Source organism: Mercenaria mercenaria, chromosome 9 (genome assembly GCF_021730395.1).
Source record: "Mercenaria mercenaria strain notata chromosome 9, MADL_Memer_1, whole genome shotgun sequence".
In the NCBI taxonomy this organism is placed as follows: domain Eukaryota; kingdom Metazoa; phylum Mollusca; class Bivalvia; order Venerida; family Veneridae; genus Mercenaria; species Mercenaria mercenaria.
This window is the reverse complement of record NC_069369.1, coordinates 53,767,038-53,795,028: the sequence shown is the minus strand read 5'-3', so window position 1 is coordinate 53,795,028 and position 27,991 is coordinate 53,767,038. Positions and strand designations below refer to the sequence as shown.

General features: G+C 34.2%; 1 protein-coding gene across 3 annotated transcripts in view; it reads right to left on the bottom strand.

Moving 5' to 3' along the window:
* LOC123547167 (neuropeptide Y receptor type 2-like) overlaps positions 1–27,991 on the bottom strand; it is a 148,422-nt gene that overhangs the window by 28,793 nt on the left and 91,638 nt on the right. Inside the window, exon 3 of one of the 3 annotated variants that reach the window (XR_006685602.2) lies at positions 26,525–27,979. The exons of the other annotated variants lie outside the window; for them this stretch is intronic. The gene's annotated coding sequence lies outside the window, so the exon portion shown is untranslated. Of the gene's footprint in view, positions 1–26,524; positions 27,980–27,991 lie in introns of those variants that run through there. 3 annotated transcript variants of the gene reach the window in all.

Below are 27,991 nucleotides of genomic sequence, written 5' to 3'. Positions count from 1 at the left end.
GAGTTAAAATAGCGTTTTAAGACACTATATTTGTATACACTGATGTTATTTTATCTTGGTGCATGGAGGCTCCATGTAAGTAGGAAATTAGGTCCTACATAAAGATGCGTTGATCTGTGAATATACCAGCCAAGCAGATTCTGCAGTAATATAAAATTGTTTATGGCGATTCTTCTCTATCCAAAGCCATTGTTTATATGTGTATATGGGTATTTAATAATGGAAAAGTTAGAGTCCAAGATCTACATAAAGGCGCCATCATCAGTAGCTGCATGGAATTCTGACTAAACACTTAAACTTATCGAAGGTGTGTGCAAGGTGGGTACTCCTTCTATTGACCATAGGGTAAAAAGGCCAAAGGGTCTAATGCTGCTGAAGTATCTATACAACCTATAAAAATGTAGGTGACGTCAGGTTAAATAAACTTCTCAAAGACATGGGTATATTATTTCTAACCTCAAGTGGGGATAAACAACAAACAATGGCTTAGGAAAGGCAAGAACGACCAGTTATCACAAAAGAATTCAAAGTTGCAAATGGGTTCTTTACACAATTTTCTTCAATTCCAAAGGCCCTGTTGTGCAAATACCAAGTGCATCAGGCAGATCTATTACTGGAAAGTTTTACAGGTAAAAAGTAGAAAACGTTACGTTATGTGTATCACACAAACTTGCCTTGGGGGTATTTTATTCATCATAGTGTATCAGCACACAAGAGCAACATTGTTCAGCAGTATATTTACATGATCAGCAAGTAAATATTATGTACTGTGTTGAAATATATTGACGTCTACAAAGGAAGAAGAACAGGGTGCAAACTAACATTATTACTTCTGTCACATTTTCTTGCAGAAACATCGCAACTGTCAATTCAATTATATTTCATGATGATTTATGGATATAAACATCTCCAGTTTTGTTTTTCTCTCATCATTTTTGGGCAAAGAAAAGATCATTCATCAATCAAGAACTTCTTTTTTTGGATGCCTTAGCGGGCATATGAATTATCTAAATGAAGCAATTTTGGTTTCTTTCCAAAGTTTTAGTTGTAAATCAATCCCATTAAGATCACTTTATATTCAAAGCATTATATAAGCAAATTTTCCTGCAGTTTAGATATATATATATATAGTAGTCAGATATTTTATGAGTATTTAGAATTATTATCAAAGGACCTGTTTCATGCAGTTAAATATAATAACATTTGAAATTGATGTAAGTAAAATGTTCCCTGAAAATCTTTTTAATGTGTTTTCCTCAGTTTGAAGATAAGGCACTATTTATCAAAATAGATTATAATTCTGTTCTAGTCACATTTCCGGAAACAAATATGCCACAACCTGCTGAAAACGTTTTAGGAGAACACTTCTTATATCAACGTTTTGATTGAATGCGGCGATTAGTCTCTAGGCAATTGAAACCTGCGTAAATTGTTATTTTACTTATTGTATATCATTCCAGCAAAAACCTAAATTAAAAATTTCCAGATTTCGCAAATATTTTAAATATCTTAACATTTATTTATCCATCCATGTGGAAAAGGGGCTTTAAAAATATAATTATTCAAGAGTAGTTAAATTGTGCTTTCAAAATGTTTTGATGATTTGCTTCTCAATTATTAGTTTTCTAAACAAACATGATAGAAAACTGCCTAGATAAACAATCTTGCAAATGTAACTTATTATACTATATAATAAGATCAAGGATCTTATTATTATTTTATCCGAGATAAGTCAGCATTTAGTAGGAAGAATTTATTCGTGAAAATTATTTAATTGGAAGATAAGAAATTTTCTAAATAGTAGGAAAGACAAAAATATGACAAAATCACTTAGTATTAGACGGGGTCGTAACAAAGGATACATAGTTTGTTTTGCCCGCTTCACTAAATAGGGAGTGCCGCGAGATCGAGAGTTTGATCCCCGGGCTGGGCGTATGCTCTGTGTGGCGTTATGGTAAAAGACATTGTTTCTGAAATCATTCGTCCTCCACCTCTGATTCATGTTTGGAAGTTGGCAGTTACTTGCGAAGAACAGGTTTGTACTGGACCAGGTACAGAGTCCAGGAACACTGTTTAGGCTAACTGCCCGTCGTTACATAATTGGTATACTATCCAAGACGGCATTAAACTCAAAGCAAGCAAGCAATATATGAAATTATGTGATAAAGAATTCGGTGAAAGTCATCGTTGACAGGCTATATAAATAAACCATGGTTTCCTAATATATATATAAGCAATAAATTAGGTGAAAACTAAGATACAAAATGAACCATTCCTATTTATCAATGCGCGTGCTACAAACGGAATAACATTTGAGCCGTGCCACAGGAAAACCAACATAGTGGGTATGCGACCAGGCTGGTCAGGATCCATGCTGTTCGCTAATAGTTTCTCCAATTCAAATAGGCTTTAAAAGCGAACAGCATGGAGCCTGACCAGACTGCGCGGATGCGCAGGCTGGTCTGGATCCATGCTGGTCGCAAAGCCACTATGTTGGTTTTCTCATGGCACGGCTCATTTTAATTAATGCAATCAAACTATTTCAGTCCAATTCTAGTAAGTCTCATATCATAAACCTAAATAAAGTTGAAGTCAGTGATTAAGACTTAGTGTGATTTTCATCATCTTCCAATGCAGTAACAGCAGTCATGTCGTGGTGACTTACTCGATACTGCTACTTTCCCTGGTATTTATATTCCAAATATTTTGGTTCGTGATCCATTAGTCCAGAATAAATTATATCCGCCACAAGTCATTAGCAACATGTTACATATTATAGAGATATTTAAGTTTTTTTCGACGACAAATGCCTTAAAGATATATAGAAAGAAGTACAGATAAAATTCCAATACTAAAATTAATTTTAATTAATTTTAGAATCAGTAACAAATACATGTATTATTTTTTCTTCTTATTTTCGTGAAAAGCAAAAACATAAAACATCCCTGCCATATATTTTTGTCTTGACGAGTTACAAAATTGCATGCAGTACAAGGTCGAGTATGGAACAAAAATAGGCGTTCCAATAAGACAATTTTATTTCCATCTAAATGATATTCACCAACATTTTCAATCTTCAGCATAAAAATGTCAACAACCTATGAGATTAACCCAGTTGTATTAGAACCAAGCGGCCATATAACGCAGACGAGGTGCAATAAAATGGGGATTAGCGCAATAACATGACGAATCTATACACCACTATTCAGGCTTACGTCATTTGCATTCAATTACTCATGAGAATGTTTCCTTAAGGAGTTAATGCCATATTAGCTGCTCAGCTATTTGTTACAAGTTGCATATCGATTTATTCCCCAGTCACACATACGGCGCGGATAGCTACGTCTAGCTACGGACAGAAACGTAGTAATCCGTATCGATCCGTACCTAAGCCGTACGTCAGAGTAGTCATTCGTATTAATCCGTACCAAAACGTGGTCAAAACGTATTCAAAACTTATTCCAAACTTGCAAGTTTCTCCAACTTTTGAACATGCACAAAAGTTTGAGCGAACCGTAGCCATTTGAGCGTGACTTTAGTTCAACTTGGCTGAAACTTATTCACCCGTAGTTAAACGTACTTAAACGTAGTTATCTGTGCTGTTACGTACCTCGCTGTAGCCGAACGTAGTTATCCGAGGCTGCTCGTACTTAAGCATAGTTCAACGTAGTTTACCACAGACCCGTCCGTGCGCTGGGCAAGTTGCAAGGCGCAGTAAAACGTAATTCAACGTAGTACCTCGTACTTATCCGTACTTATTCGCGTCCTGTATTGTTTTGTTACTTTCCTGTTTCTCGCCAATTTTCCCGTACTAAGACGTACTGCTCCGTAGTTATACACCCACAGACTAATCCTATCCGCACCGTACTTCAACGCACGAACATATCCGTATGTGTGACTGTAGCTTAACTGTGATGCATTTACTTTCAGTCAAACAATTCTGTCAGATGTACCTGTTTTAATTAGTTTAGTTATGATTACATTTTTACATTTTTGTTACAATTAATCACGGATGTATCACTACAGACTGAAATCCTGAACATATTTGTTTCGTTTAGAGAATTGTTTCATAGATATAGGTATATTGCATCGGTTGTTCAAGTTTGTTATCTGTCTTAAGATATGCCTTTCCAAACTGCAAACTAATCTTCTTAATTCATTTTATGCAGACGGTCACATGGAAATGATAGCGTACATAAAATACAAACATTGTCCATTAAGAGGGGTGGGTTTCGTATAAGAGGTTTTAAGTACATGTAATACCTGCGACAAGACTTTCTTAATCAATCTGAACCTAGACTTTCAGCAACCAAAATACTATTATTGCATAAAAACAGTTTATGCTCTTCTTTGTAAAATCCTGCTTGGTTCTCTTTGTTTATCATGAGTCCATACGACTGATTTTATTTTCGGAATAAATACATTTCCTATTTATTTGTTAGTAATCGTCAAATAGCTTATGCAGCCTTTGTGCTTCGTCAGTTGTAAATCTCGCCGGAATGTTACCAAACATATCAATTTATATCTAAACAAATGTTGTTTCTCATCAACCGTGTTAACATCTAATTACACCGCCACCTTCAATTCTGGCAGATGTTCAATTTTAGGGTGATCTATCTTTATAGCTTCTGATAACTTTTGAAATAATTAAAACCGTTTGCCAAAATCCCAGAAGCATACCGCCTCTTTTATCAGAAATATTCAGGTATATAATTATTGTTAAGGGAATATGAGCATCTAAGTATTTTGGTATTTTAAGTGGCATCGTACTGCATTTTCCTTTTTTAAATATTACTTTACTTTGATACTTGTACATGTAATGTCACCTGAAAGCAAACTATATGAAAGATTTTTTGTTTTGTTTTATTTCATTTTTCACTGTCCTAGATATGAAAACATACACTTTGTCATTTTACAAATTTGATCTGAAATTTGTCAGGAAATGATATAGTTAAATCGCTTTTTTTTTAAACAAATAGAGATATTTTTGATGTTGAGCAGATTATAATTCGAGATGCTTTAAAGCTTAAAACCGCATTCTTCCTTTTGTCAAGACTTGTTATGTTCTCATTTTTATACATTATCATACACCTTATTACATTAACTTACTTTTTACTGTCAATTGTATAATGCATGATTTCTCTATACAGTCAAACCTGTCTATAAAGACCACCCTTATGAGAGAAAAATGTGGTCTTTATTGGGAGGTGGTTTTTATTCACAGGTTAAAATACACTGTAAATGTTAAAATTGGAAACAAAACATGTCGTCTTTAGAGCCAGGTTGTCTCTATTCAGAGGTGGTCTTTAAACACAGGTTTAACTGTAACTTAATGCATGATAGAATTGAGAGACCCACTAGCCTTATAAGGCTGTTTATTGATATGATGTTATTGTTACAAAAATTTAACTATATCTGTTTATTTTGTACATTTCACTATAATAAATAATGTTACAAAAAGGAAACTTCTTACGCAATATCGATGAGCTCCGACTTGTTAGTATTGTTATTACCATGAACATTATTACTTATTCTTGCTTCTTTGGCAGCAAGGCAGTTAGTCGTGTAAAACTTGCTTAAGACTTCTTGAAAATCATCCAACAATCGATGGCTTGATTCATGGATTGTCTAGAAGTCCTGAATGGTTTATACATTTTGTATCTATCTCATCGCAAATATTCACAACTCAACCCCTTTTCCTTGTTAAAAACAACATGCAGAATAACTGTTAAATGGATTGATGTAAACGTGATTCAGAATTCAATGGAGAATTCCTTTGTCAAATAAACTATCACGAGAAGCGCTACACAGAACAGGGATACATGTGTCTGTTTCAAGACTTGTCTATTAAAAAAAGGTACATATCTGTTTTTATCTTAAAACGGGGTCCATGACTAGAATACAAGACACAATTACAAATGTAACAATAAAAGAATTTAGAAAAGCTTATTAAAGATCGTTAATTGTTAAATATTATCTTCATGTTCTTGTATAATTTAAGAAAGTATATTTAATGGTAACATTTGTATATGATGGCACTGATGTTCAAGGGCACGGGGTTTTCATGAAACAGGGTCAATGAAATATTCTTTAGAGAATTAACGGATATAATTTGAATGTTTATTTACTAAATAAAACATGGCACTTTGATCTAAATGCAGTTAACGGATCGCACATCTATTAGGCAATACTTGCCGAAAGATTACTACCTCCATTTCGGTCCTGGTAAATTATTTGTCTTAATGTGCGGTCATTGGCATCAGTACTATCCAATCGTACAACGCGAGGTTTCAAAAACAAAACCACAACTTTGTCTGTTCAGCAATTATCGATCGTCTATGGCAATAACGACCAAGTTGTAACCCCCAGAGATGTTTTTTGAAATGCCTGTGTGTCTGTAGTCGATAGTTTGAGTCGTATGTCACATTTCGTTACAACGATTTAGTTCCAGCCATTAATCAGATGGTATGTAATATCACAAGAAGTAGAGTATTTGTTGACATCTTTGTATAAGCAATTGTTAAAGCCTTTTGCTCTTGATGCTTTAGGGCGAAAAAAGACTCAATGAACTAAATCCGTTTGTGCACAGCCCTAAGCCGTACACTTGTACAAATAATTCACAATTCCGAGACTTAGGATAATTGCTTTCATGCTACTTTGCTCGTCGTTTACAATTCCGTTTTTCAGATTTTTAAAAACTTGCTTAAACGCAAACTGGCGCCTGTGCGTTTTCGTAAACTACTGAAACAGCTGCAAAATATATAGTCTGAAATGATTGGACAAGATATTTTGGATCTATTATTCATTAACAGACTCAGATGTTCCAGTAAAGGCAATTAGAGTTTCTAAATATATATTCTTGCCAGATTCTTTTTAGTAAAGACATACTATTTCCTGTTTTTCAGAATCAATTGTCAGTTTCTCCTTTCTCTCGCGGAGAAATTTATGCCACCAGAAAGGATTTAATGAGAAATATATGGAAATAACCGTGATATTTCTCATGTAATCCCATTTGTCCTTATATTTGAAGATTACACAATTCTCTCTGTAGGCGACATTAAATTGCAAGGAAAAAATATGGACGTATTTGCGTAGTTGATGTTATTCTCACGTGGAGTTAAAGAGATTGTTGCAAATAATATTGACCAAGTGATTTACAGTTTCGTAGTTCCCACTCTTGGCATGTTTAAAAGCAAGACAAATACGTAATTGCATTATTAATCTGTTTTCTCGTAGAACAAACAGCAGTTGAATGGTAAAAAACTGATGCAGGTCAAACATAATCATGTTTTTCAAAATTAGTTAAAACAAAATATTGATTATATGATACCATTACAGGCAAGCAGGAGGTAGTAATTCAAAGATCGAAACAAACACATTCCCATCGCATCTTAAAGAAACAGTTTAATCTAGTGACAAATACAAAAAGAATTTTCGAGTACTCACTTAATGTCTATTACCTTTAAACTGACGTATTGCCCAGAACGAGTGTGTTAATGCAAGAGTTTTTCACTGACTTATTTCCTTTAATAACCTATTGCTATTTCCAATGCAGAATTATGTAACAATGTTAGATATTCGTACAAAGTGTATTAGAAATACTGTCTTTATTTCTGCAAATCTTTGACACATCAGAAAGAAAATAAACCAAAATCTTGAGATTGATAAAACTTTATTTGCGTTCTCGTATTAACGACTTCTTACAATAAATATTCAGTTATGACTGTTTAATAAAACTTCTGTAAAATATGTTTATGCTTTTGGCACGGGAAAGATTTACGTACTGATTTTCCGATACCATTAAATAAATAATTACTTGTAGTTCAAATACATTTGTTTCATGTGTTTGCATATTCCCGATGATTTTAGAAGTATCCCTGACTGGCCCTTTGTGTCTCTATCTGATTCCAATGAGTTATAAGGCTTTTACGTAATATGTAGAATGTCACTATGAGTAATAAATTTAAAGGGACTGGCCTCCAAATCGTTCGACAACAACAAATATCTTTTTTAGATATCTGGAAATAAATGCTATATTTCTTAAGAAGGTCTTAAAACTTAATTAGTGACAAACTGTATGTTACGGAAATACATGAGAATTTGCTGTTTCTGCTACTTTTTACGATGAAAATCAAAAAGCGTTTGTAACGCTTTACTCCAAGTAAACTGTCTCGATTATAAATATCTATATTTTAAAGTCATAATTCACTAATTCCGCTATAGCTCTATTGGTTACGACGATGGGAAATGTCTTTATTGTCGCGGCGGTCCGCGGTTCGATTCCTGACGCGGTCATCTTTTTTCCTTGATCTGGAATTTTCAAAATATTTTAGAAACAAATGCTCACATTCTAATGTTCAGAATATGACCAAACTTCAATTTTAAAGAAAGATTATTCTTAGCCAAATCTAGAGGTCAGTGCCTTTAAAACATTTGTAAAACATAGACAATTGAAATATCTTATCACTGATATTACATTTGTCAATTATATTAAATAATTTTATTTTTAAAAGTTCACGCAGAATTCGTACGGATATTACAGTTTGAAACATAAACATGCACCTAGGTAGTACAGACGTAATACAAAGACTTACAAAGAATCGGACATCAATTTCGTTCATAAATATCAAATCATAAATTACAAAATAATAAAGTATTAAATTGTCCAAAATAAAGGGAAACCTAGGGCTTTTTAATAAATTAGGTTATTAACATATGAGCCGTGCCATGAAAAAACCAACATAGTGACTTTGCGACCAGCAAGGATCCAGACCAGCCTGCGCATCCGCGCAGTCTTGTCAGGATCCATGCTGTTAGCTAACGGATTCTCTAATTGCAACAGACTTTGAAAGCGAACAGCATGGATCCTGACCAGACTGCGCGGATGCGCAGGCTGGTCTGGATCCATGCTGGTCGCAAAGCCCACTATGTTGGTGTCTCATGGCACGGCTCATATATAAATCTTATTTCTGTAATCAAAATCTGGTTACACGATGCATTATGTATTTTGCCTGGTAACACATTGATTTTCCTTTCTAAATGGCAGGAACTATTCTCATCTAAATTAAGATGAAATGAGGTGCAGATCTGTTTACATAATCCATGATGTTTTTGCATGCCATCTTCCGGTGTCTATATCTCAATGGAATGAATTCCAGGAAATATTTAACGAGATAATGCACGTGCTAAAGGTTTTACTCTAAAGTGTTGTACATGATAATGAAGATAAATCACATGATTCCAATATTGTCTCTGAAAATATGCAAAACATTCAGACAAAATGTTACAGCTTTTTACATAACCTAACCTAACATTTCAAAATTCGAAGAAGATTGTCCGTGGTACATGGTTCTTAAAAATATCCGACCGTAAATAAATGTAACAGAATCTTACAGTATTAAATTTAAAGTAATAATTAGACTGTTTAAATAAACATATATGTATGTTAATTAAGTTCTATCAGAATCGAGGGGCATCAGTGGCCAAGTGGTTAAGGTCGCTGACTTCCAGTCACTTGCCCCTCATCAATGTGGGTTCGAGCCTCACTCGGGGCGTTGAATTCTTCATGAGAGTAAGCTATCCAGCTGGCTTACGGAAGGTCGGTGGTTCTACCCAGGTGCCCGCTCGTGATGAAATAATGCACGGAGAAACACCTGGGGTCTTACTCCGCCATCAAAGCTGGGAAGTCGCCATATGACCTATACTAGTAATTGTGTCGGTGCGACGTTAAACCCAACAAATAAATAAATGAGCCGTGCCATGAGAAAACCAACATAGTGGGTTTGCGACCAGCAAGGATCCAGACCAGCCTGCGCATCCGCGCAGTCTGGTCAGGCTCCATGCTGTTCGCTTTTAAAGCCTACTGGAATTGGAGAAACTGTTAGCGAACAGCATGGAGCCTGACCAGACTGCGCGGATGCGCAGGCTGGTCTGGATCCATGCTGGTCGCACACCCACTATGTTGGTTTTCCCATGGCACGGCTCAAATAATATCAATCAGAATCGCTCAAAGCGTTTTGAAGAATATACTACAGCTATATTTCAGATGTAAAAGTTAAGGTTTGAATTAAGGCATCGCCACAGTCACAACTCAGTATCAGTTCATATTTTCAGGCAGAGTATTTTTCTCTTGAAAATTGCACTAAAGCATTAACAGCTGGTCAAATTATCATAAACATAAGAAGCATATGATGATTTATAGTACATATGACGCTTGTAAAATATTTGAGTCTCGTTTAGACCGAAAATATACCCCAAAATATTGAAATTTTATGTGCAGTAGAACTCCAATATAAAAAATATTACAAAGACAAAATTTAGTTAATTTCATAGTACAATATGTATACTGCAAACTCCTACGGATTTTTGTCGAAATTGTTCCTGGTTATTGCATTAGACACAAAAAGACAACCCTATGTAAATTTAATTTAAAATGTTGTTTGTACATGCATTACTGACCACAGGTAGCCAGGTAAACCTATACATAATCCTATAATATTACCTGTTTATATACATGTAAATTATGTGTGAACAGATAATACAAATTGGATAAATTGATGGTGTTGGGATTTTTGTGTATAATTCAGTAATCAGGAACAATTTCAAAATAATTTCTGAAGACTTTGTTCTTCACGGTCTGCTTTACAATTGGCTGTAATTATCTTTGAAATGTATTGAATATATATTGAGTTTGACTGCAGATAAAACTGCAAAATTTTGCCATAAAAAATATCGAATAAAGGCATAATACAGGTAGTGAAATGCACATCCTTCTACTTGCATATGTTCACATAGATATTTAAAACATAATTATGACAAATTTATTGACTTTATAGTTACCACTTAGTCATCTTTTATTTTTATGAAAATTTGCATGTAAAATTTTGAGTCAAATGGCTGCCACTGTAGGCGATGCCTTAATTTTGATCGATTTACTAAGAACATTTATACTGATTGATAATCAGTGCCATGGTATCTGCATAAATCGAATGATTCAATATTTGAATGGCTGGCGGCATATTAAATACATTTCTGTATTATATAACAATGATAACAAAAAAATGAAAATTAAAGCCGCAAGCATACTTTAAACTATAGATATCACATCTGCTTAATTTACGTTTACGTTAAAATCCTGTAGATCTAGTCTTCTTTTAATAGATGAAAGGCTTCTAGATCAACTTAAAACCCTTAGGTTAATAATTTCAGTGACGTTCAACTTTAACACTACAATCCATTAGAACGGCTTCGTTTCGACTTCTATTATTAATCAAAAACGAAACCGTAGAGGATAAAACATATTTATCATTCGGTTCTTTAAAAGACATTCGGTATTGAAAATGCAAGTTGAATTTGAAACAGTCTCCATGAATCATTGTGTGTTTATAGGAACTAATATCTTATCTGCAGAAAAAAAATGCGGATGAACAACGAAGGTAAAAGCAGACTCCCTGGAAACATAGAGCATATACACATCGTACAAAAGGCCCAAAACAAATAAAAACCAATGGTGGAAAGGTATAGCAGATGGCTTGCTTCAATTAGGACATTTCAATTAATACAATTAAGGCCCAAGCAATAGGAATAGGACTGGGAAAGTGTAAGTTGACAGGCGGGGTATAAAATGGGAAATAGGAGGTTATATTTATGAAATATACACAATAATTCATTTTCCTGTGCTGAATGGAATGTAGCTACAGCTCATGAAGCTCATACTCCATATATTTTATTCTAATTTATTGCGATTAGTTTGTCGTTTCCTAAAAAGAACATGAAATGTCAGTTTAAGTCGTTTCACCATTGAAGATAAATAAACTCACCAGTTTTTCCAATGATACAATATTGATTTTCATAGTGTTAAACGTCAGTGTAGGTGAAGTTAAGGTAATCAAAACGTCCATGTGATGGTGTGAAACGTGAAACCCTAGAGCCGCTGCCTGGCCAGTATAATGTCGGTGACTTTCCCATACCATGATAACGGGAAAATGTTTTGATACTGTCCCTTTATAGCGTTTCCATAAAAGTTTTGAAAAACGCCTTCTTTTGAGAAGAGCTGAAGACATTATTGATATTTCTTAACAGACCTTTCATTTTATAACAGTCAGGGAATCATGAAAGGAATGGTTGTTCACGATTTAGTTATAACACATGTTTGTTAAAGCCATGTGAGTTTTTTATGTATTGAATTACAGGGCGAGCCTCTCGGGTACAGATGAAAACGGTAATGTTTCAAGTATCACAAAAAATACAATATTTGATGAATTATAATGAGTAATGATAAATGAATAGCACACTAATTGAAAATAAGTTACAAGAATGAAATAATTGTCAGATACGGATATGGCAATTTTACAATCTTTGTTTTTGCGTATAAAGCTGACATTAGCTCTAAACTTAGGTACAAAAACAAAATTGCTTAATAAAATAAAACATGTAATTAGCGTAAATCCAATGTATCTGCACACCAAATCACATACCAACCATATGATTTTCTAAGAATTACAATCGATCACTGGCGAAAAAGCTCACATAGAAAGTGTCTCCATTATCACTTTTACCATATGGAACCCAAGGGCCATTCTGCAAAGTCAGTGTAAACATCATCGGTATCGCTGTTACAAATGAACCCTCTTTCAGAGTCTTGTAAACTTCTGATTAGCTCCGGAAATAATTATCAAGATAGTTGTTGAAACCAACAAACAGCTTTTAGCAGTTTATAATACTCTTAATTGAACAGGATGTTACTACCAACACAGACTGGTTCTAATAATTACTTGTAGAGACACAAATGGAACAAACCTCTCCGAAACATCCTTAAAACATATTATCACTTGTCCAAAACAGAGAAAAGCCATAAAATAAAGACAATCCCATTAAGGTTGAGTATAAAATACGGCTTCAAATATTCTTAGAAACTTGTTTACAGCTTTTCTATAGACGTATTGACAGAATGCAGTTTGCTAAATGCAAACTACGCAATCAGGATATTTTTCTACCAGTGAGTACGTTATAGGGGTGCTCTCCGCAGCTACGAAGGGGAAATGATAATAGGTGCAAAACTTTGATCAAATGCCCCCATGCGTCAACAAGTCTCTTCGTGCAAAAACAATGTCAAACCCTTCGTTTTTGAAATAACAACGCAAAATGATGTTACGTAGTTGTGACCTTCCTCGAGATAATCACCATATATAACATATCAGAGCAAAAAAATCTCGAGAATTTGGATGTTACTGGCTTTGTTGTATCAATGGATGAAATAGGTTTCTATGTACATGTAGGTTTATTACCTGTAATTGCTCTTCAAGTACCAGTGATCTACGTTTCAACAAAGTAACAACGGTATTTGCAGAATGATTTTGTATCCTTCTGTAATAAAATAATCAATTATAAGTATCTTACTACAAAACAAATAATAATACGTTTTTAGTGATTAGTCTACCTCTTCTGTCGAATGATTTACGCATTTTTCCATATAAATATTTCTCTTCTTACTAGCATTGAACAGTTAATATTGATTAATTTTTCACCTTCGGTGGCCATAATGTTTTATGACTTTTCTTATACATAATTGATGCTATCTGTAATGGTCATTCTCTGAAAATTATTGTCTTGATGAAAACAAATTTCATAGTTGATATAAGTGTAATCCAGAACATATCTATTGAAACACATGGTTAGGTTACATGTAACCATTTTATATGTCATCCTTATTATTGATATTCTTGTGTATCAAGGTTTGATATTGAATTCATGCAATATTTACTCAAGTTAAGTATATACAACTTGATATGCAATGATCTATAGAGTATAAAACTTCGTATGAAAATTCACTTACAAAACACGTTACAATACCCTTAAAACACAAAAAACCAACTTAAAAGTTGTTGGTGCTGAAATGCATGTATGTAAAAGGATACATTGCTGATTTTAAGAAGAATTTTGTGTGTTAGGGTAAACTGAAAATATCAATTTTCAAATAACAAAATGCATCTTTGACTTTACGTTTTCAATATCTGTTACTATTGGCCGTGGGGTACGTTAAAATACATACAATTCGTCTGTAATCTTAATAATGATTAAAAACGGGTTTACTGTATAATGCATACGTTAAAATAACAAAATAAAAATTATTAAAACAAGGTATCATGGAAATTCAAATTGTTTTGACACTTCCATACCAGTGTTACTATAATTGAGTGCTTGCATGGAATCCGAACACATTTTTACTGATGAAGTGTACAAATGAAATAGATGCAGTGCCTGGTCAGTCAAACGTCGGCGTACATTTTGCATAGTGTGCATCAAATTGTTTGGTTTAAACAGACGTATATAAATGACAGTAATGATATTTTGTTTAAGTGTATGTGCTTAAGAAGTATAATCACACTATATCGCAATAGAAGAGAATATGAAACTGTCCAACAAAATCAATATGTTTATAAATAAATCTGGAATAAAAACTTCCATTTGATATACGACTTACATCAACCAATTATTTTGACATTAAGTGGAAAACATGATTATCCTTGCTATGAAATACATACGTTGTTAGAAACTGATTCATGTTCGTATATTTGGTAAATGTGCGTATGTAGAACATACAGAAGCATAAAATAGTCCTAACCTCTAATATTTCGGTATTATTCAGATTTATTATGTACGTCTGAACTTTACATATTCATATATTCAGTATACCAAACCAGTCTGTATTCATACAAAACAAATGCACAGAGGAAACGTTGATTTATGTAACATACGTTAAATATGTACGTTTGGTGTGATTTGAACGGTGTATGAATGGGTTCTATCAACGATTTCATGTTCTCTTCATACTGCATACCGGGTGTGCTGTTATCAATCATTATTACAGATTCCCTTGGTATTGATGCCCATTGAACATCATTTCTCTGTCATAGCGCCGATCATGACTCTACCTTTACCAGCAGTCAGTGGCCTATATTTTGATATGCGGCTAGTAAGAATGAAAAGGTTGGAGAAACATATGACATTGTGTAAACCGGTTTTCATGCACTTATTTAGCGCGCAGTTGCAATGTCATTTACCCGACAGTGTAACGCTAATGGGATATATTGAATATTCAAGAGCGTAAAATGTTTATCCCAGACAAAATAATTGCTGTTACTAAGAGAAAAAAAAACAACAAAAATATCTTTATGTGTTTTATATGTAACATGTTCCAGCAATTTTGAGAGGGTCACATTACAACTTTTACATAGAAACACATTATCAGAAGCCTACACGTTTCTGTAAGATATACATGTGATCAATTTATGTATTATGATTAATTACATGTACTTAAGGACAAAACAGAAGTTATTAAAACTCAAAGTTAAATATATGAAGATTTTCGAACTGAAAGCGCAAAAATGTGCGCCAAATTTGTATCAAGATGTCGTTCATATTTCTTGGTTCTGGTTTGAGACAGAAACTGCACCGATGTGGGCTTTTGAAACGTTAAATTTGGTATATATTGGCTATATCCATACAACAGTTTGGGTATTTAGTAGCAGTTTTTTATATCTAAAACTACATTGTTCATTTCGACAGGCGATCCTATCCGTTTCTTTTTCTGACTTTCTGGATCTGTTTTCCGATAAGTGAACTATTTATCAGCTATAATACACCCCGGGAATCCTTTCGTACTGGCAATCAACGTTCTTGATCTTTCCAATTATATTTTCAAGATATTTAGACAGTTTGATAAATGGATTGTATTGATTAATGGCTAGATATTGGAGGAAAAGAATGATAAAGATGTGTTTTTATCTCATTTCTGTATATACCTGCCATATTGGTAATGTTTTTGTCAAATAAACCTTCTCATCATTTACTACATACGTCATTGTCTAGCTTTCTTAAATCCAAAATGTGCATGTTGCAAAACTGCAAAAAACTGAAAAGGCAAACTCAGTTTTACTTCGTGATGAAATTATTAATTCTATTTTAGTTTGAAATTAATTTATGACATTATAATGCCAGTTCCGTTATTTTAGTAAGTTGGAAAGATGGAATGTGACAAAATGTGCAGGACTAGAGTTACACAAGCGGACACTATCTAACACAGTCAATCTTATTGGTATAATTATCAGTACGTTCAAGGTTCATATTGTGTTCTATACATTGTATATTTTAGACGTATACGGCGATAAAGGACATGAACGAAAATTTACTGTAATTTAACATCTATGTATATATGGTGCAGACTGCTAAACAACCCACAACCCTTAAGTTTTCGCTATAAAACTAATCACAACATTTGCTACTCGGTTAAATTCACTCATTGCATTACAAAGTTTCCGTTTGTTTTATTTGTGTACGAATCTTGTAATAACCCATCCTGTCTAGAAACGTTTAACACAAATTGTCTGCTTTCCTCAAATACTGTGTCAAATCTCTTAGAAATAAGGTTAAGATGATTAGTTTTCAGTGACGTCTGAGCTATTGAATGAAAAATGTAGGCATGTGCCAAGAATTGATGTAGTTCGGATAAATGTGTCTGGAGGTAGACATATTTCAATTTGCAACCCATTAATACAAAAGGGTGATTATAGAAGAAACTTGTTGTGTTGTCTTCTGCTCGACTGACTTTCTATCAGCTCTGGATCACGCAAGTTGTGCAAGCACCGGATGTCATTCGCCTTAATAAAACACACGAGAGCTGAATATTTTCAATATCAAACTATTGTTAAAACGATCATTTTATTATATGCCTCTGAAAACAATTGACTATAAACCTCTGTGCAACAAAACATACTTGTTTACCGGGGCATTGTTACTAGGAACATGATAAAGATAAAATAGTTTACACCACAATATTTTGATTTCTGTTCCTTTTAAAATAGCAAATAGATAGGTACCAACGTTTATAAAAGAATATGCGCCATTATAGAAATAACACTTGGTTTTCATAACTTTTCGACAAAGAATTGTGACACCATCGTTAGTTCGCAGTTTCATACTGGCTTCATGCTTTATGACATCCTATATAAGAATAGAAAAAAAATGTCATCTTGTGCTATATGCCATGTTGTACCACTAAGCTGCTTAACATGGCTCATATTTACTACATACAAGATATGCCATTGAAGCGGACATCTGTCAGAAAATTTAGTTTAATAGATGTTTGATAATTATGTGCCGTAATCTTTAAGATGTTTCTTTTATCAGAAATCGAAAAACTAGAAACGATTTTGTTGAAAACCGGACTGGCTTTTCTGTTTATCTCACCCATGCTGGCAAACCATCTGGCTCTCTTGCCCACATGTTAAGGTGACTATCCTGCTGTTAACGAAGTCACGTGAATTACACATATATATACATATAATTATTACATATGTATGTAATATAAAACTAACAAAAGTCCAACTACTTTGACAGGTTTCAAAACTAAGTATGTTTTTCAGTTCAAATCAGAAGAAATTATTCTACGAAAACATGTCGTTATGCTACAGGTTGTAAAACTGTATCAGCAATCGACGTCGTTGTGCGTCTATATATAATACGCCATGGCGTCATTTTTTTATTATGGACTTTAATATCCCGCGCTTAAATATTACATACACTATTAGAAGAAAATAGCGCTATAAAGAAAACCATTCGTTTTAGTTTACTTACTCTCTTATTTGTAGATATGATAGAAACATAACTTGTCACTTATTGAGGTGTGGGTCGGAACATCCTGCACCACCGCCTAAACAGCTACCCATCAGCAGCTGATTCAAGTGTCAAATTCTTATGGTAAAGCACAATTTTACCAATCTTCAATATGCCAGATGAAAGGCTCCCAAATATGAATAATTTTATACCACAAACGAGGTTTTGAGCCCACAACGGCAAGCGATTTGAAATCACCAACCTTATCTTTATGGCTAAGGGACCCCTTGTATTTCACAATGGTAATGTGTTATTAAAGACTCTCTCTGACGTTAACGATTGTCCCAATCTTACAAATTGTAAGAATGTGAATAATATCTATTTGTGTTCCGGGTACTATGCTAAAGCTGCGTGTACTACAAATTAATTCACGCTTTAGATATCCGTGAAAATCATTCAGTCAACAGGACATGAAAGCTGTGCGCGATATTATTCTGATATGTGAATAGATTCTATCAGACTTTTCATTGTACTGTTTCCTTTTATCTCGGCAATTTATACTACATATCAAGGGCGATCCTATTCTTCTTTATTTCATATTCCCATGGTACTTATGCCAATTTTTGCACCGTTTATCGGCAATAATACGCATTGGGATTCTATTCTTGCCAGCAATCAACGTTCATGATCTTTTCAATTATAGTTTTAGATATTCAGTCAGTGTGATAAATGGATCATATTGATATATATGCTTAGATGCTTTGGATGAGGATAAAATAAAATACGCAACATAACTACGAAAGTATTAGTTATTCATCGAATGCCTTTCCTTGATAAGGTATATATTGCATGTAGTGCCAAACTGTATACACTGAACATTAATATATTACATCTGAACGCGTTATGTCATTATCAGATACAGAGTTTTGTCCTCAGTATAATAAAAAAAAAGATGTATGTCGGAAAGAGAAAGGGGGGAATAGAGATACATGTTGGAACAATCTAAACATATAAAATGCCTGTTTCAGAACAACCTGATAAGGAAAAAGTATTACGCTTAAAAAAAGCAACACAAAATGGGAATGTGTATAATCTAGCAGTTGAACAACTAAGTAGCCAACAATTATTCTGGTTGGTTGAATTCCGAGTTTTTGGCTGATCTGTGCTATTTGCTTAACGTCCTTACATAATATTGTGTCTGGATTTAAGAGACCGGTATTTACAATCATTGACACATAAGTCTCAGACAAACATTATTTATCTATATGTGTTCTCAGACAGGTCTGGGCGTCTCTGTGGAAACGAAAATACAGTAAAATGGCATAAATGATACAGTCCAGATATGTTTGTCTGCATGTAGTCACATCCATTTGCAAATGTGTCAATTAAACAATTTAATCTGTCAAAATCCCATCTTCGTGCTTGATTTTAGTATTGTCACTATGGATTCATCTCCCATCACTAAATTACCCAGTTCAATAAAAACAAAGTAAAATTTTAACAATTTGCATGACATCACTTATCATAGATGTATTATTGCCATGAAATGTCTTGAGACCAAAACAGGAAACGATATACGAATGTAATGGTGAGTGATATTAGATATTGATGAGTAATGGTTTGAAAACAGGTTTAAATCACGAGTTTAAACGTCATGTTAGATTGTTGGAAAACATCTTCCACATAATATGTCATAAGTTCTAATTAAGAAACAGCCCCAGCAGTCTGGAGTGTGTCTACGCTACTACAAACTATATTGTTTTAATAGTGAGGATTACCATGTCGGCATTTGTGTTATTCTTTGAAATCGTTTTTACTGTATAATCATTAACAGAGACACTGCATTTTCTCTTGCGTTTGCTTCTCTCAATTGCAATGTCAGTCATCCAGGCAAATCTCGACGTCGTTTAATCGTTTGCTCGAGAATTTAGAAGTACCAAATAGGTTTTTGTGATAAAGTGTGAGAATTAATAATAAAATTATCAAATACCAGTAAATGTTGTTATTTTATTTTAGATAATGTGGTTGGAGAAGATAGGGCGGATATCGTTATTCTGGTAAAATATGTTTAAATTTACAAAACAAAAATTATAAATATACAGCAAAATATTAGAAACATTGTAATGAAATTGGGTGAGTAACTGGCATTTTCTGCAGACACATGTCTAGAATTACTCTGCTTGCAATGACAAGATGATTTGAATAATAAATAGTTCTATATCCTATCAAGAAGATATGGAAAGAAGACATCATTCCCAAAGAAAGTGCTTTATGCTAATACGTAATTTTGACAGATTATATAATTGCTAACAAGATCGCATGAGGTTAAGAGTTCACATATGTTTCACTCTTTTCAAATATGAAGCCACGCGATTATAGGAGGACACATTACACTAAAATTTATTTCATATATTACGGGTTTAAACTGTTTTCACTTGGTACTATAAAATCATTTATTTATCCTATTTTAATATTAAAGCGTTAATTGAATTAGTTTTCTTTTACTGAAAAACTTGTAAAATGGAAAAGTGGAAAACCACAGGTGGCCCAACACGACATAAACAAAAACGTTGCAGGCTCTGTTTGATTGAGCCTGTTCATGGGCAAACTACCTTCCACTTCAACATGTAACCATGTTACCAGAATGTAATTTAGAGACATCCGTTGATATATTCATATGGCGGTGCACATGGAACCTTCAATGATGCACATAGTGCAATTCCATGAAAGGCGACGTATGGTCATGACTGTGCCCTAAACGAGAAAACAATGGGCAGAACTAAACAAACTGGAATTCAGGGAGGTGATCTGTGGTTATGGAGGCTGCATATCAAGTCACAAAATTACATTTCTTTACTAAAATGTTTTAGTATGAACAATTTTTTACTAATATTTCATTTTCTTGTTGTCAGTTGTTTGTCTGTTAACATCGAGAGAGACATTTTGTACATTTTGTAATGTCTTATTATGAGTTATTAGGGTATATATAGATCTTCCTGTGGTGACAACTCAAAATTTTATGAAGGCCTATAATTGTACTGCTAAAGCTGCGAATATTTGCCCAAAAACAAATTTATCCATATCAAAGTCTAAGAATAGATATTCAGTAATAATCCCATTACTAAAACAAAAGAAAAATGTGTACATAAAACAAATAAAATCGAGGACGCTGACTACGAAGGTCGGTGGTTTTATCCAGGTGCCCGCCCGTGATGAAATAATGCACGGAGGGCATTAAAAAGAGGTCGTATTTGACATGCTCTTCCATATAAAAGAGTTGAAATGTATTTTAAGGTTTTGACATTTATAAATGTTTATATCGAAGTCGAGTTATATCAATATATTTTTAGGTATTTTTCATTTCAATACAGTCATACAGCGAATATGATTAAATGAAACGGAATGTTAATTATATAAAGGCGATTATTCATCTATTTCCGCTAGAAAATTCAACGACATTCTACTCATACTTCCAGAACACGTTTGGTTAATGTTAGTCTGAAATACATAGCAGAGTGTGGCAAACTCATTTTATTTGCTGCATATGAATTCTAGGTTTTGTCAACATGATTTAGTAAATAACAATAATCAAAATAAAACGAAATACAGATTAAAAAAATGTTTGAGCTTAAAACAGATTTCTTCAAGTTTCTTACATAAGCATACAAGCTTTACTTCTATTAATGTCGTCTAATGTCGTGCAGATAAAGCAACAATGTATTTGCATATAAAACGAAATTTAATAAAACATGGTAAGTCACATTTCTTGAACAGACTTACTTATAAAGGTGCATCTAAGAAATGTGATACTCCCTTGATAATGTGAAAGATAACTTTTAAGGAACATAAGTTACACTTTAATGATCGGTCGTAGCTATCGATCTATTGATCTATTTTGAATTCCGAAACTATTTATACTAACCCATGTAACTGCCATGTCATGACAAAACTCTATTTATCAGATTTTCTTGTCATTTTCTGTCTCTGAAGACGAATCTATGTTTCTTCTCTGGTGCTGATTTTCTTGCCAAACACGATATTCTTGCGTGATGAACGCTAAATATAATTCTTGTCACGTTCCAAATCGTTTCATATTTCAATACAAATGACATTTTCGTTCCTTCTGGGGAAATTGTATAGTCAAAATCTTTCGTATTCAGAAGATTAGTTAGAACAGTTCTGCGCTGTTAATGAAAAACTAAACTTTCCTGTAGAATAATACCGACTTTACAGGAGAACTCCTCACAATCCAACCCTAAGACACGTTCTTAGATCATGCGATTGCGATTATTTGCTGGTTTATTCCACCAGGTCATATAAACAATATTGGACAGCAAATGTTGTTTTTCCTTCGCTATAAATGATGTAAAATGTCTTTAACCTGACACTGTCATCTGTCACATTACAAGCACTACGAAATTCCGTCACATAGCTCAGAAGATATTTTTTCTATTTGCATTTGGTGGGTAATAGTAGAGTGACAAATTATTAACCCTTATCATGCAGGATACGATTGATTCTGCCTTTGCGACCAGTGTAGATCATGATCAGCCTGCACATCCGTGCATTCTGATCATGATCTGTACTGTTCGCCATTCAGTCAGTATCTTTTTGATAAGCACCCCTTTTAAAAGTTATTGGTACTGTCTAAATTGAATGACGGACAAGTTCATTATAGAAATTTAGCAGGGTAAGGGTTAATTGGAAAGGATTGACGACTCACTTGATATTACCTCTCACACCGTTACTCTCATTAAAAATGTAGTGGCTGTAATGATACAATAATAGAGATTTGCATAACTTAAATGCCGCCCAAAACACTATCTATCAGGCACGATAAGGCGGACGGTGTGGGACACCTTCAAGCTATCCTGTAGTACCTTATATTACCAAAGACTTGACATCAGACAAATTATTTTGCCACAGTATGGTTGATTGTAGTCAACACTTTGGTGCATAGAGTTTATACTTCTAATATTTCATAAATGTTAAAAGGTTACTCTGTAACATTTTCATTCCATGTTGCCAAAATATTCTGAAATCAAAAGTATCGTTTTGGTTTACGTAGATGGATGATCATTGTAAAACCATGACAGTGAACCTGGTTTATGGTGTTTTTGATGTCCGAAAAATTCTGCATTAACAGAATTGTCTGCATTAAAAGAATTGTCTAAGACACTTAGTTTTCCTGACTTTTCAAACGTGTTGATAATTTTTAATGTTGATGCCTGTCAGTCAGCTTCTTTCTTGAAGTTGTCTATTTTACACTCTAAATAATCACGCTAAGTTTGATTTCGTTGTATATTTGTTCATACAAATAAATTAAATGTTACACATTAATCAGTGGTGCTTCCTTTAAAGTTCAGTTTTATCCATGCCACGTTGCGATCCTTTCTGTAATTTGGCCATCTCTATACTGTACCATTTCCTGTACTCTTTCCTAGAAAAAGACGACTTTTATCCAACACACCACGCATACCATCTTATATGAATAGATGATTATTTCATGTTGTCTCTTCCATTCTCCTCCGTCAAATGTTCAGATGGTTTCCCTATTGATCCACATATTTTGTAAGCCCATCCACAATTCCTTTCCTTGAAACAGGTCATTTCCATATTAACCTACCCTATCTGTTATCCTCTTTACAGTATCGTTCAGAATCCATAGTCCTTTCTGCATTCACGTATTTAGTTTTACTTCCTTTCTGTAACTAAATGACTTCCGTCCTGGGCCAGACACTGTGGTGTATTCTCTATAAATAGATGATAAACACACAGAAGAGTTTCCGGACCTCTCCGGTCCTTTACGTAGACTGATGAAGGTCCAGAGCGGTCCGAAATCTCTTCCATGCATACATACTTGATACGAGTCCCATCGGGTATGTTGTGTCCTGGTTCTTACAGTTACTTCAGTTCCGCTGTAACAGTTATAGCTTCTTCGGAAAACGTATTTTCGCATATTCCAAACTTGTCAGCTAAAAGTGATAGATCTATGCATTGCATGAACCGAATTGACCGGATTGTGTTTGTATTGTTTTCTAACGAGCTTTTAATGATCAATGCATAGTCAATGATAAAAACGTTGATGCAGGACTGAACGGTTTGCATTATAAAAATAATACACTTTATACAACATTTTACGACATATCTGAAGCTGGGGCCTCCGTGGCCGAGTGGTTAAGGTCGCTGACTTAAAATGACTTGCCCCTCATCGATGTGGGTTCGAGACTCACTCGGGACGTTGAATTCTTCATGTGAGGAAGCCATCCAGCTGGCTTACAGAAGGTCGGTGGTTCTACCAAGGTGCCCGCTCGTGATGAAATAATGCACGGAGGGGCACCTGGGGTCTTCCTCCACCATTAAAGCTGGAAAGTCGCCATATGACCTATCATGTGTCGGTGCGACGTTTAATCCAACAAAAAAAAATATCTGAAGCTGCCGTTCTCGCTTACGGTTTTCAAAGGGAGATAATATCTTACGAAATTAATGTAAGTGCAACATTTACGTAATTCTGCTGTACGTAAGTGATACGATTGGGAAGACGCGGGAAACATTTGTTTATCGCGGTGTTCTTTTTATAGCATCATGTTTATATTGTAAACATACTACAAGTCAGGTGAATTCGAAGTTCAGAAATACAAAATCAAAGTTTTCAATACAAGACTTAAATGTGATAATAAAAACTACAAAAGTCAACAGTAACAATGTTGCTATGAAGTTTTATTACTTGAGGATCGAATGGTATCATTCTGAGCAGAAATTTGAGATAATGAAGGTAAAGCAAAATAAAGACAATATAATTATGTAAAGAACTTGCTACTTAACTACATTATTGATTTAGAACTGCCTTACTTTTTCAGAAAGGTAAAGTTTTCATCAGTCAAACAACGTTTGTGTAATATATTCAGCTATTGCCTGTTGGCAGGGTGTAGTTCAAAGAAATACGTTTAAATGTGCGACATGCTGTAAAACAATTAGACGATATTATGTTAATGACCCCTCAGAATATGACTTACTGACATTTCGCCTAGAACCAATATTGTATCTCTAAGAGGATAATTTTCATTAAATACCCACTAGGCACAGCTGATTCCTATTCAAACAGACAATAAGAAGATTAGAGTTTAGCTAAAACAGCTGGTTTCGGATCAAGTTTTCATATAAAGTTGGCGCCGTGATATATTGTTCGAGCTTTGACAATATAAATGATTGCGCTTTATATTTATTGTCATTGTTTTTCTTTACAACGTGCCCCTTCTACAATAAATTTATGATTCTGAGAAAAGTCATTTCAAAACGATGAAATAAATAATGCGAAATCCCAGTCATAAATATTCAGGCGCAAAATGCGTCCAAGATAAATATAAAATTATCTTATTCTTTTAGTGTTTTTTTAACAATAGCTCAAACGACATTTTTGCGAAAAAGGCAGTATACCATAGGCCCTTTTCTTGACCTTAATTGTCTTTGATTGAATACTGAAAGCAAAGTAATATTTCATATGTTCTTATACTGTCAGTGTTTTATCTGTATGTAACGTATTTAATTCCTATTTTTATCTTTCGTTTTAAATATAAAACCCATAAGTGTATAGTCTACGTGATGATGCTAGCTACAATCTAGAAACTCAACCATGTCGTTACGTCTGGAAAGTACAATTCTACCGAGAAATCATTCCATCACAAACTTGATAAAACATTAAGGTCACATCAAATAGCAATTTCGGAGATCCCAATCATAAATGTAATATCTGCGTATTCCCTTGACGCAAGAAATCTAGATGCGAACCTTAATGATTTACTCCCGTGCAGCCAAAACAAATCCCAACAACCCACTGTGTAGAATCTAGCCAATATTGATATAAAAATGTAATATAAGATGAACTTATCAAACTTATTGTGCAGATGATATGAGAACTAAGCACAACGCCAGATCCGCGGCCAATGTAGAATTGCAATGGAACTATTTTTAATTTTTAGTTACAGATATATTGTATTAAACTAAGCCTGCTTATTCAGTTAACCTTTAGCCTGCTAAATTTCTAAAATAGACTGGTCCATCATTCAATTATGGCAATACCATTTATTATTCGAAGGGGTGTTCACTGAAAATTTACTGTGTGAATATCGAACAGTGCAGACCATGATCAGCCTGCATCGCCGCAAAGGCAGAAACACAATCATGCCGCCAGTAGGCTTAAGGCATTCGCACCATTTAGAAACAACATTTTAGTTTGAACTACACTACTTTCTGATATCTAAATTTAATTAAAAAATATATATAAACTATAATAATAGTTTTTAACTTCATTCAGAGAAATGATACATCTGATGCTATATTGCTACATGTTTTGATATATGTTTTTCAAGAAAATATAGCATTGCAGAAACTGATTTTTAGTGTAAAACATTGTTTTATTACGATTTTAAAATAAGCTAACTTAATCATTTGGAAAGGGCACAAAGTTAACGTCATTCTGACGTAAATTTGCTGTATGAATCATCAACAAAACCTGACATGAAGATTTCTGTATTCTTATCAATAATTAGTCATTATTTTCAAACATATGTTAAATATCCTTTTGACGCATTATAGTCTTCCAAGCTAAAATACATCAGACTTGGTTTGACTAAATCTATTCTTCAAATGTAATTAAATGCTAAAACTTGTTATGCCCCAGTACCTTTTCAATCATTGCACCTGTGTACAAGGAACTAGAAAATGTCATTAAATTGTATCCATGATCCAATAAACCAGAAACTGACGAGTCCGACTGATGAAACTGCAAACATTCTGATTATTAGAAATTTTTGTTACGTTATGAAAGCTTTGTAGCAAAATGATAAAAAAAATCATTACAGGGAATAGTACTTTTAAACTGATACAGTTAATGGTCTCACTCAAACACACCATTACAAATATTTCTTTAGTTCATGAATGTGCATAATCCTTCCTTTGAAATAATCTAAATTCCGTCAGACAGAATACATTAATACCTTGTCATGTTGTTTAAAAGACAAAGGGAAATGAAAGCATCTGAAATTAATCCGGCAAAATGAATTGTAAATTCAGTCGGTGTAGAAAAAAAGAAGCAAATCTATCTCATTCTTTTTTGAATCATATTCAAAGTATAGCCAAATAGTTAAAGTAAATTTATTTAATATGATGTTCAAGATACAACTTACTCCTACGTTCAAACTTTGTATTAAACAGGCTTCGTGGAACGGGCTCTAATACATAGATATTTGGCAAAGAAATGTATGATTTAAATTTTATCAACGGAACTAAAACAAGAGCACCGCAATGCGGAGCAATATAAGCCCAAAGGAATGGCATTTAACCCCTAAGTGTGACAGAGCCATCCGAAATATGCGCTCTGCATGTCGTCTCGATTTGTTGAGCATTTGTGTCAAGCTTCTTCGAAATCCTTCAAGGGGTTCAGGTATGACATTTGACCCCGAAGTGTGACCTTGATCTTGAAGCGAGCCATCCGAAACATGCGCTCTGCACGTCGTCCAGATGTGGTGAAATTTGTGAAAGTTGATTTAACATCCTTCAAGCAGTTTAAGAGTTACAGGGCGGACACGAAACAAAGTCATATGACCTTTGACCCCGTAAGTGTGACCTTGACCTTGAAGTGAGCCGTCCAAAACATGCGCTCTGCACGTCGCCTCGATGTGTTGAACATTTGTGTCAAGTTTCTTTGAAATCCTTCAAGGGTTTCAAGAGTTATAGAGCGGACACGAAATTGCTAACGGACGGACGGACTAACAGACGGACACCGGCGTCGTAACATAATACGTCCCTTCGGGCGTATAAGAAAACAAAATCAGTACGCATACCCTGATTACTGGTATGCACACTACACATCAGTTTAGTATTTACATTTATTTAACTGAAACATTTTCTGAAAACAAAACACAGACTGGCATATTTTCAGACAGAAAGATGTACGTAGCGATATCATAATATAAAGAACACTCAAAATTATATTCCGAGGTCATCTTTTCATAACGACAGTTTCCGTAAAGATTTAAAAATAACGAACGTTTCAAGTAACTAGCGAAAAACAACAAACACAGGTTGAACACTTGACGATCATCGTTAGGCTAGTGAATGCCTCTGGTGTTAACCCCAATCTCGTTAGCTTTATTCGTTTTCTCGACGTTTTATGCCGGTTGTCAACCGGACACGTCATATGTTGTAAGCAGAATTTTGTAACAACATCGACTGAACAATATATAGGTTGTGTGTACTTGTAGTAAATACTGCCATTTCGATCTGATGAAGTCTGTCTTTGAGAGGTATTGAAATGTGCAACTGGCTTTCATGGAATTCAAAGGGCAGCTGATTTCCGTCGGCAAATCTGCAACATTCG